Source organism: Apteryx mantelli, chromosome 2 (genome assembly GCF_036417845.1).
Source record: "Apteryx mantelli isolate bAptMan1 chromosome 2, bAptMan1.hap1, whole genome shotgun sequence".
NCBI lineage: Eukaryota > Metazoa > Chordata > Aves > Apterygiformes > Apterygidae > Apteryx > Apteryx mantelli.
This window is the reverse complement of record NC_089979.1, coordinates 97352523-97365351: the sequence shown is the minus strand read 5'-3', so window position 1 is coordinate 97365351 and position 12829 is coordinate 97352523.

Below are 12829 nucleotides of genomic sequence, written 5' to 3'. Positions count from 1 at the left end.
ATAACCTAACTGAGACTAGGAAACTCACATGAAGTCATACAGTGAGGTCATATCTAAACTTGTGTCATGCCCTCATGAAGGGATATCGGAACAGCATCACAATTTTATGAAATGACCACAAAGAACTACAACATTTAATGTAAAAGATTCCAATTAGTTCTACTTCCAAGATGCATTTATGGTGGGAACAATCTGAAATGTCAATTTGTGCTAATACGTGCCTTAATTTGAAATAAAAAGCACTATCTTCTTGCCTTACACTGTGTATGTGCTGACACACCCAGGTAAGTTAGGACTTTGTGTTTCCTAAAAATATGATATTTTTCTGTAGAAAACTCAAGCTACAGTTCATTTATCCTGACCTTATGAATTCAGTGACCCATCTCCAGGAAGGTATAAACACTGATTTTGTCACAGATCTTAATGTGATTTTTTATACCTATTCATGCTGATATAACAGTCACTTCTGAAGCCATTCCTACTTATAGCACAGTAAGATATTTTAACATATTTAGGTATTCTTTGTTCGATCATCACTTTTTAAAATGAATAATGCTAATAACAGTGTAAATACCATTCTGCTAAAAAGTACAGTATAAGAATATGTTTTTTAAGTTGGAAAATGAAGGCATTTAGTAACCAATAACCATCACAGATTAGTCATTACTGCGATGGTAACAGGATTGTGTTCTGTGCTGTCTTTGCTTGTCTTACCAAGAGAATTGAATTCAAGTTTTGCCTCACAATTTCAACTCAGACCCCCCTCTGGGCATCAGTACCTGGCCAGCTTTATCAACAATAGCAAAACTCTGACAGTTTGAAGCTTGCATCTAAAAAACACACAGCAAGTAGAGCTTTTTTAAACCATTGACTTTCAAAACAGCTCTGTCTCTTGCATACAATCTTGATAAGTGAACTTTCCAATGAGGAATTTGCTAGGTGGATGTCTGATAGCAAGGTTGTCTTTCCTAAGGAAAATTATGGCCATCTTCAGTTTATATCAGAATCTGAAACAAAACATGTTACTGAAACATGAATACTGAAAGTTTATTCTTTAGCAGCAATGCTGTGCTCAAGAAGATTTCTGACATGTGCTCTAAATTTTTTCATTCAAGACTGAGTTCACTGGTGGGATAAAAAAGTAAACATAATTGTGAAAATTAAAAGCCATTGCTAGGTAATGTAGTCTTTTCCTCCTTCTCATAAATTACCTACATTCTTTGCTTTAAGGTTATCTCTAGTGGACTGAATTCATTCACCAACTAGTGGGCAAGGTGAGAAACATGAGCTGTTGCCCAGAAGTGATCATTTATGATGCTTCTGTAATTGATCTGGAGTTTGTTAGACCCAGAGAAGACACAGTAAGGTTCTATAATTGATGGCTTTCCCTACATTTGCAATGAATTTGTACATGTATCAGTGCTGGCTTCCTGAAAATTTTTAACTGCCAGTGAACTGATTCAAACAATGAAAAGTCAAATCATCATGCCTTCTTTCAACCACTCATTGCTTTCTTACAGACCACAAGAAGACCAAAATTGTCAGATGAAGAATATTTGCCTTGTGATTTACAACTTTACTGGATCCCTTTTTTTCTGTATGGAAATTTTCATAAGTGGTTTGGCAAACGCCTTTAAAATAACTGTGGTGTTTGGCAGAAAAAAGGCTGCAGAACTTGGGCCTGCTGTTTCCATTTTAGTTCAACAGTGAGACTCTTCTCAGTGATATGAACCAAGTACAGAATTCATAGTCCAAAGGCATAAGTTATTAGAAACAAGTTGAGTAAAAAGGAGACATGTGGCTCAACCCACAGAAGTTCATTAGACAATGGTTTTCTGAATGCCTGTTCCAAACAATTTGTCAAATCAACTGTTCATTATCATGCAGCCTAATACTGACTGCATATATATATATATATTTACACATCAGTAGCTATAAAAGTATTTATATTTTTCACACAATACTGTTCATTAGACATAGTGGAGTATGTGAACACACATGTTAGTAATTTATACCCACAAAAGTCATTCAGTTGTTCACATGGCAGAGGTCTGTGTATTATTAGGAGGAATCCAAATACACACACTTACTTTATCACTTTTTGAAAGGGCAGACAAAGGTCATAAGTGACAACTTCCTGAATTTTATTTTCTTTCATTTTCAACATATGTCACCAGAAAAATGTAATTGAACTCTAGCCTTTCCCAGTGAAAATCTAGTTTCACTGCTACTTCACATTCATTAATGCTTAAAATTGCTTATAGGAGGTTAAATGACATTTTGTGGTACAGTCATATGCTGTTTGTATAGGGCCCAGTTCGGAAACACCCAGGTTGGACTTCAGTGAGAATATTTATTGATCAGGGTCTGCCCGTGCCAGACAGCAGCACATACTACTGTACAGATAGGGCTGGCAGTAAGAAAGGAGGTAGGGCAGGCGGTGGACCTGGAAACAGCATGAAAGGAGCCATAATTTGCTGATGGTCTCTGCAGCTAACAAACAAGCCCCAGCCTCCTTGGAGGATGTCTCTGAGACATGGAGCCTCCCAGGGCCACCCCTGGGGTAGTGTGTTTTATACACTAGAGCTAGTGCCATGCCTAGAGGCACAGTCTACCTGTAGTGAATAAAGAAAACAGCAGGAAAAGTACATCTTCAGAATTAATTTATCTGTTTTATGCCTTTACCTCAGGTCTGTAAATAGTAGCGGGTACAACTATGCAGAATGCATGGAAAACGTCCTGTTGATTTCAGTATAGTAAATTCTCATGCTTAGTAGCTAGTGATCCTTAGTGAACTGTGCTTATCTTTTCTTCTTTTCTCTCCTTTTTTTTTTAACACTTAATGGATTTATTTTGGTATTTATTAGGATAATTAGAATATTAAAAATCATCCCTCACCATATTCTAATGAAGCAATTTGAAAGAACAATAAGGCAAAAGCCAATTGCAAATTTTTTCTGGAGAGACCTGATGCAAAAGCAATTTATGCTTGTGATTGAGTTCAGTGTTGCAAAATGCCGAAGAGCAAAGTTCTTCAAAAGGAAACAAAAAATCTTAGAGGTCGTTCTTGAGACGCTCTGACAGAAGCATCGCGGTGTGAGTCATCAGGGCATCACATTCAGCCAAACTGTCAGCATCGGTAGAGGTCCTGCAACCTTTCTTACTGAGAGGTTGAAGAAAGGAATTTAGTATGATTTCCCATTGTACTGAGCAAGAATTTGCCTGGAAGCCTTGCTTGACAGATTGGCCCCTATTCCCACTATGATTTGTGCTACTGTGAAACAAGAGCGCCTAATGCACGGGCCATAATACAATGACAGCCTAGCTTCAGTTAGCCTGAAATATGATACATAGGTGAAAGCGGGGGCTCTGCTCCACCTTTCATGCTTTTCATATTTGCATTTGGCATGTACACAGGCAGGACCCCAGACAGAACTGACAGACAATTAAAAGGCCACTCAGTACAAGGAAGTATATCTGCATGACACATGACCTCTGGCAGTAGACAATATTGTGGGGCATAAAACAACGTCTTGCTATCAACCTGAAGTATGAGAAGAATTATATTAAGCCCTGTCAAGAGGTTAACTTCTTTGCAGCAGGGGCTTTTTTCTGGCTGTGTCTTTCTTATCAAAACTTTAGGATTCCTTTTTTCTGAGGGAAGTTAATCTTTCAGATTTGGGTCAGGAGATATGATATGTAGCACAAAGAAGTAAACACTGTAAAATTCTAGGGGACAAGCAGGACACATTTGTTAGAGTTTAGTTAAAGGAAATCCTGTCTTATATGAACTCTAAGAATGCAAGCATGGTGGATACAAATTCTCCTTTAAAAAGGCTGCTTAGAAAAGTAGTAAAAAGGTCTTTTCAGATTTTTATACCTCCTAATGGAAAAAAATGACAATATGCATTTTTTAAGTGTGCTGTGTTGTGTGGGGATTTAACAGAGTGAAACGGATCCTGGGAATATTCTCATTTGCACCTGTTGATCTTGCCTTGTACATTCTAATGGAAAGCCAACAGTATGTATAGTTACTGTTGTATGTGTAAAATTGGGGGTTTTAAAAAGTCATAGTTACATAAAGAGGATGTTTATTTTGGCAAAATTAGTATTTTTGAAATAGTAAAATTATAACGTTCATTTCCACCAGATGTTGAATAACCTCTTTTCTGAGAGCTGGGCTAGATACTATACAGGAATATAGACAGATGCTATGTGGCACTTTATTGTTGGATTGCTCCCATATGTGTGTTGCATAAAGGGTGTGGCAGAATAATGTTTGCAGTGTTCTATGCCAAGTGCATTCAGAAAGTGTAGCAGTATCATAGAACAGATGGAAATTGAGGTACTGTACAAGCTCAGACCTGTTTCCTTTGATAATCTGCTCCAAGTATGGTTTTAAGCAAACTTTCCAAGCAAACTTTCCAAACAAACTTTCCAGGTATCTAGAATGTGTAAATATGACCACAGAAAATGCAGAGAAAAGTGATTAAGCACATGGAAAATCTTCTGTTATTGATTCTACTTGAACTGACCTAAAAAATAAAATGTTTGAAATGTTGCTAAAACTTTTGCACTACATAGAAGAAAACATCTTGTATACCTGGTCCATTGCATTCAATTTGAGTGAAAAAATTATCTCCTTGAATCTATTATCCAAGCAGAAAGTGGAACACTGTTCAGTAATTGGCATGCTTTTGACATTTGGTGCCTGTTATAATCCCAATTTTGGATGCTGCAGGTTTAAATTCAATTTATATGAGGATGAGTTGTTACAAAAATATGAAAGGATAATTTTCCAGAGTTTCAGTTTATTTTGTCAATTTTTGTGGGACTTTTGTTGTTGTTATTATTCATTTGTTTTGTGGTCTATTTTGAATTTATGAAAAGCTTTGTTAAAAAAGCAAATAGGAAAAGAAAAATCCCTAAAGAAATAGACTGGTATTTTAATTTTCAAGCATGAAAGCAAAACAATGGAAAAAATTTGCTTTCCAAATGATACAGTTGTCAATTTGCAAAAACAATTGAATAAATTAATGCTGAATGAGAATTATTTCACACCTGTCAAATATCATTTGAAATATTTGCCCTCCTCTCCTTTTCTGAGCATCTATATTTGTATGTTAGGTGCAGGTGCACAATGCACATTAAACTAGGAAAGCAAAAGAGAGAGAGGCTACATGTGACCAAGAGCTATATGATGTGAGCAGCAGCTAGGGGCAAGTTGCATCAGGAAAAGTAAGCAATACACAGGCTTATGTTTGAGACAGATGACTGCTAAATTGTGTTTTCCTGCCACTGTGCCCATAAGTTTGGACTTTTGTTTCTAATAGGCATAAGCAAAGCATCTTCTATTACCTCTTATGAATTGGTGCTTATGTAAATCCACCTCTAAGTATCTGCAAGGTATCTGAATTCATACCTAAAATTGAATGGGGTTTTTACAAACCCTAGTTATTATTGATAGTTATTTCTTGTTAATCATCTTTCAGTAATCCTATGACCTTTCCAGCAGAAAATCATTTGGTGAACCTTGGGGAAACTGCTCCCAGAGATCATCTTTAAAATAAATGTTAGCAAATAAGCAGGCAGTACCTTAGAGTATTTCTGGTATTTTATTTTAAGCATTTGGGATTGAGCTTTAAAAATTACATTCATTAATTTAACTGCGACAGTTCATGTTTTCTTCTGTGTCTTGGATCTACCTTCCTTTCAGATCATAACGAAAACTAGGTTGCTGCTTTGGGAATGACAGGAAAAGGCGCTACCACTAATGCTACTTTAAAATTCAAAGGTTAGAGGGCAGGAGGCAGGAACAACCCTTTACAGCAATAACTAGCATGTTCTGAAGCAAGAAAGAATCTAGTGAGGAGACCTGTTGTTTAGAAAAAGTCAAGAGAGGCTTGCACCAACAGCCTTATCTCTTTGTGAAGCCAAACATCATGAAACTTCCACCTTATGAGGAAATCATCACCTGGAAATAAGTAACAAACAAGCATTATTTTTTATCTTAGAAGCTGGCATACATATTAAGAATTTAACCTTCACACAAGCTCATTTTCGACATTTTTTTGAAGTTGCATCCTATAAGTGACCAATGCAACAACATATTTCTCTAGCTCACATTGAACACTTCATACTGAATGACACATCATGGTAGCATTCACCTAGCAGAGGCAAAACAACAAACAAACAACTCTTTACGTAAAATTAATGAGGAAAGTAGTAAAAAAGAGAGTTCACAGTATTGTTAGCTTCCTTGCCCTGCTGAGAAATATAAGATCATAGTACTGGCCTTTCCTTGGCCTGGAATATTTCAAAATTTATCCAGAAGGAAATCTACAGGGCATCATTAAAAGGAGAAGGCAAAACTAGGGAAAATATTAAGGTGCTTTAAAGCTTCTATGGGAATCTTACTTGGTGGAATTACTTACATACATCTACCTGGAAATTCCTTAGGGAATTTTATCAACATTTCTTCCTCTTTCCTCTTCAGCTGAAATTAAGATCAATTCGCAAAGCCTTCCATTACTTGACATAAGAAACAAATGTGTTGACATGATTAGCAGTGTTTTGAACACCAGTTCTCAGAAGCAAGAGGATCTACAGAATACAACATTAGTCTGTTGAGCCATCAAGTCAGAGTCTTTTTCTATGCTTCTGAGACAGAGAGACTCTTAAGTTGAATAATTGTCATTTTCCAGCTTTCAGTGAGGCCAGAAATCACTAAAGATCTCATTTAAACTTTCCATTCTAGTTCTCAAGCAAATTTACAGCAGAGGTCAGCCCTTTTGCAAGATTTCTGGAGGGAATTCATCATAACAGTTCCTCCCTCCCCCCATTGTAGTTTAAACTATCTTCCATCAATTTTTCTTGTCATTTCACCCATCTTATTATGAGCTTCATAGGATGAAAGAACAGTACCAACCATGCCTTTTCTCTGAGTATTGTGCTTCTCAGTATATTACGTAGTTAATATTGATTATAAATCACAGGGAACTCAATGCCTTCCTACTTCTGTACCTCTCCATGACAACCATTGTCATGCTTGGAAATAGTACTATTTTGATATTTCTTCTACAGAAAGACTGTGAATTCAGTTTAGTTGTATTCTTTAAGGCATAACAAAAGCAGTAATGAATCTTTTACTCAGTCTATGAAAGTATTGGATATGAAACTTGTTTTCTTCTTATTAAAAACAGATCAATAAGTACACATTAACCTAATTATCCTAATAATTTAATTTAGCATGGTAATAGGATCTGACATAGGCTATGGCAGTTGATCATGTGCATTTTTCTGCATCTAGTTACAGATCAAGTTACCTTAAATAATCCAAAAATAGCAATTAAAAAAAAATCCTAAGGTATGTAATACCTTAATGTAAAATAGAATCACAACATTTATGAATAAAGCCTCACAGCAATTATGAATAAGCTATTATGTGAAGAAATAGGAGCTGTGCATACATAATATTCTGAAAAAAGTTCTGTTACAAAACACAAAGATGATGATACATGAGGGAAAACAGAACAAATACATTGAAAGTGCCTTATATGTTTTTAATAACTTTTTTGTATAAATTTAGTGCTTATGGAAGAGAACATCTGGCAGGCCTGGAGGCAAAGTCAGTTTGATAAGAATGTGGGTATGGCAAAGGCAGACATATTGTTAAGCTTCTTTATCTGCCAAGAAACTGATTAAAATTGTTTCTCAGCATGAAGACTGGTGTATTTTTCACATCGATTTTTTTTCAGTCTTGGCAAAGACTATCAGGCAAGGTGCACAGTTCCAGGCAGAACTGGGCTGTGATCACCAAACTGTGATTATGTAGGCAACAAAACACCAATTAGATGGTAATCTAAACTTCTTGTCATTGTAGAGCTGAGATGGAGCTGAATCATAGTTTCCGAACAAAAATGTTTGATTTACTATGACCATTTTTTGCAGTGATTCCCAGTCTAGTTTTCATTCTTTTTTAATGCTTTTGTTGTTATAGGAACTTCATTCCTTTACACTGAAATGAAAGCAATTCCTTCCTCCACCTCTTCTTTGGTGTTTCCTTAGACAATGTATAGCACAAAATAATTTTTGCCATTCTCCTTACAACTTCAGATTCTAACTAAAAAGACACTATACAGATGCATATAAAGACAAAAATTATAGTATCTGTAACAATCACAGTAGATTGTAGTTATTATAACAGAAACTCTCTTTTTAAAATTTGTTGTAAACCAATTCTGAATGTGTTCTTGAGAGTCATTACTTGTCACTTTCTTTTTTTCTGAAAAAAATTAAACAGGAAAGGTGTGCAAGTGGCTCAACTTCCATCTCTGCAATGCAAAAAAGACTGCATTGCACCTTAGAGGGCTAAAGTTCTCCATCACTTCTCCTGCCTGTTAGGAGGTACTGTCCCTTTTCTAGTGCTACAATGTCTTTCCATTGTCCTAGCACAACTTCCCTCCCACTCAGAAGTGGTGTGGATGGCCTGGGAATATGAGGACATAAATATTACAGTTTGGTGGTTTGTCTGTCTCATGACTCCAAGAATATGAGGTAAGAGTGATATAAAGAATGTGTATGACAGTCAAACAGAAACAGCTGCAAAAAGTGAATAATCAGAAGCAGTCTGAAGAATGAGGCTGTGTAAATAGTATATTTCATCTGAGGACCTCAAAACACTAATAATTCATTCTCGCAACGGCCCTGAGAATTTATAAGTGTTACAAATACATTTTACAGAGGAAGATGTAAGCTGCCAGGGCTATATTGTACTTCATACAGAAACTTCAGCCAAGAAGGAGATGATGATCAGAGTTCCTGTAGTCTGAAAAAGAAACTCAAAAGGGTTCTGCATCTGACAGAAAGTCCAGAGAGGCCCCTCAGGATAGCCATACTCTACAACACTACATACTACAGCCTTGCTCCTGGGAATACTGCTCCAGCCTCTGGTTTTATGCCAGTCTATGTCAAGACTGGAAAAGCAAGCTGTATACTTTTACAGCCTAGACAGGGGCTAGATAGAGGATTTTGTAAGCGTCTTCATGTGCCTTCAGTCTATGTATATTTTGATATATATCTGTATATTGCAGAAGTGGGAAATTGCTCTGGGAAATTGGTTTTGGTTAATGACTACCTAAAGACATTTGGTAGTTTGGAGAATGCCATCGGTAGTCACTTTGTTCATTCTATTAGAACACGAATAAATAGCAATGGTTATTCTGGTTATTTTTAATAACCCAGCCAAAAGAATGGCAATAGACATTTATGCTATCACTTAAAAGAACCCCACAAATATTTATTCTAAATATATTTAATAGATATACTAATTTTCTTAGTTTTGTTGTGAACAAACATAAGTAAAGTGGAAAATCAAGTGTGAAATTATGAAATAATTTAGTTTTAATCTTCCTCTCTGTACCTAGTGCCTCAATCATGTATATTTTATATGTTTTACTTTATTCCTGGGCTCTCTTTCAAGTGAACCAATAGAGACAAAACTCATGTACAGCTCTAAGAATAGTTCAATCCAGGTAACATTACTCATAGGCTGCATAACTGAGCCAGTTTCGTATTTGACGCTGTCAAACCCATGCAGTCCATGAGACCCAGATTTTTCACATATCCACAGCCCACACCGTGCCAGTTATGGCCCTGGCATAACTGCCAGGCTGTAATAACACTGAGACCACAATACAGTCCTCCCATTGTTTCAGGTACTTTGAACAGACAAACCACCAAACTGTAATATTTATGTCATAGGGGCCACAGGGGTGCCACAAAAAAACAGGGCCAAGTGCTCACAGCATGAATTCAGCTGGCCCACTCTGGATGGAATTAACCATGTAGCACCTTGTTCAGGGCCAGGCTTGCTCTCTAAGGTGACACATTAAGCAGAGGTTGTTGTCATGTCAGATAAATACAATACATCTTCACAGGTAAACGTATGTGTTTTTGGGTAACTATGATGCCGATAGGGGTCTCCATTTCCAGTCATGTCTGTGGGTATAACTGGCACTTTGACTGACTGACATTGGCAGTTTACCATGGTGGTTATGGTATTTCCAGAGATATGGGATGTTGATAGTTTCAGGGGACCCTCAGTACTCCAAAAGGCAAGGCAGGCAGGCAGCTGAAGGCACAGCTGCCCACTGGGAATTTCACAGATACTTATGGGTTTCTGGGAAAATAGATACCCCATAGATATCTGTGAGTCCTCCCCAGGGCTGAGCCAGGTATTGTTGTTCTCACAGAATCCAGGCAAAAGCATGCTAACACTGTCCCTGGGCTGAATGCACAACCAAATCTGACATGAACTCTCACTGACTCTGTTAGACACCAAGGGAAAAACTAGCAAAAGCACAGCATAAATAAGGAAACTGAGTAAATGGAAATTACTTCAATGGGAACAGATATAGTGCTTTGAGTGTCATGTGGGGTTATAGTATAAGTTCTACTTACTTTGTATGTGTGGGTCATCTGAAAATTATCACAGTATTTCTCCTCCAACTATTAAATATTATCTGAAAGAATACTTTTCAATTTTTAAGAACATTGAAGGCATCTTTCCTTCTTTCTTTATTCCCTTGCAAAAAAATGACACTTTTTAATTCTTTCAATTTCAAGCTCTGCATATTATGTAGTATTTTATGCCTCATTGCAAATATTTTCTTGTTAAGAAGACTTTGGGAAATTATTAATTTTCATTCTTAAATTTACATGAAGGAAAACATTTGTAAAAATAATCTTTCAAACTGAGAACCTTAGAAATGTAATATTAGTGTACATAACATGGCAATACAGTGTTATTGAATATTTTCTGTAGCAACCTACAGATTTTCCTTTCTAACAAAACCTCTGTCCTTTCTGTGCTGTCAATTTTAGAATGCATGTTAGACAAATAACAGAAAAAAAAGAAAAAATATATAGACTCCTTTCTTGTATTCTTTTCTCCCTTTCATGATAATTTATTAATAAATATGGTGTAAGAAAGAATTGCATGGCAATTCTATTTGCACTGTATGGGATTCATTGTGAAAATACATAATGGTGCACTCTTTTAATATCTTGTACGTACATTTAACCTTTGGTAATTAATCCATAAGCATGGTGATAAGTGAGTGGTTTTGATAGATTTGATTGTGCATTTAGTTCTGAGATAATGTGAACTTGTTTCTGCCTGTAAGCATGGATGATGGGACCAAATGCACCCTCAGCAGATTTGCAGATGATATAAAACCAGGAGGAGTGACTCATACACCAGATGGTTGTGCTGCCATTCAGAGGGACCTCAACAGGCTAAGGTAATGTGGATAGAGAAACCTCATGAAGTTCAACAAAAGGGAAATGTGAAGTCCTGCACCTGGGGAGGAATAACCCCAGGCACCAATACAGGCTCAGGGCTAACCAGCTGGAGAGCGCCTTTGCAGAGTAGGACCTGGGGTTCCTGGTGGACAACAAGTTGAACACAAGCCAGCAATGAGCCCTCGTGGCAAAGACAGTGATATCCTGGACTGCATTAGGAAGAGCATTGCCAGCAGGTGCTCAGCACTGGTGGAGCCACATCTAGAGTGGTGTGTCCACTTCTGGGCTTCCCAGTACAAAAAAGATGTGGACTTACTGCAGCAAGTCCAATGAATGGCCACAAAGATGATTAAGGGACTGGAGCATCTCTCATACGAGGACATGCTGAGAGAGCCAGGATGGTTCAGCCTGGAGAAGAGAAGGCTCGGGGGAATCCTATCAATGCATATAAATATCTGAAGGGAAGGTGTAAAGAGGATGGGGCCAGACTTTTTTCAGTGGTGCCCAGTGACAGGACAAGAGGCAATGGGCACAAACTGAAACACAGGAAGTTCTGTCTGAACATGAGGAAAAACTTCTTCACTGTGACGGTGACTGAGCACTGGAACAGGTTGCCCAGAGAGATTGTGGAGTCCCCCTCTGTGGAGTTATTCAAATGCCATCTGGACATGGTACTGGGCAACTTGCTCTAGATAACCCTGCTTGAGCAGGGAGGGTGGAGCAGATGATCTCCAGAGGTCCCTTCCAACCTCAACCATTCTGTGATTCTGAGGTAAAGCATATGTTATTCATTGACATGATTGACTTCTCTGTTTATTCATTGATCAGTGGTGGTAGGTGAAACAATCTTTGCTTCCTCTGCAAGGAACAAGGAGTATTTTTCTATATCTTCAGTAAAAAGCCAAAGGTAAAGGCAAAGTCCATAAACTCATTTGCCTTTGTTCAGCAATAGTTGTGCTTTTCAGCTATGACTGTAGTACCATAGAATGTTTTTCTATTTCTCCTAATTAAAGCACAGCAAGTTCAGAGTATCGCCACCAAGTTTAAATGTTCACAAATTTGTAATTTGTGAATTAATATTCTTGGGAGGAAAGAAGGTGAAACATTCAATTAGACAGTAGAGCAGATCCTCAGCTGTTATAAGGCAGAATGACTTTCCATAAATTCATATCCTCTGGAAATCTGGCTGGGTCATCTGAGTAGAAAACCAGGAATATTTAAAATTTATTTTGGTATTTGAAATAGGATCAATTTGGAAGGTTAGATCTTCATCTAGACTAATATTTATGATGTTTCAGTGAGTCAGCAATGCCATGGATGAAGAAGGAGTTGGCAGGCCTTATAGGATCAGAGTGGAGGCAGAAGTCAGAGGCAAAAGTCAGACTGGAGTCAGACTGCATTCTCCAAAATTCACAGGTGATACATTGAACTCACTCATTTGGTGAGTAAAAATTGGATCTCCAGACACTGATGAGGGGATATAAGAGAGATTTTCATAGAAATTTGCTTCCCTGTGGTAAGAGAT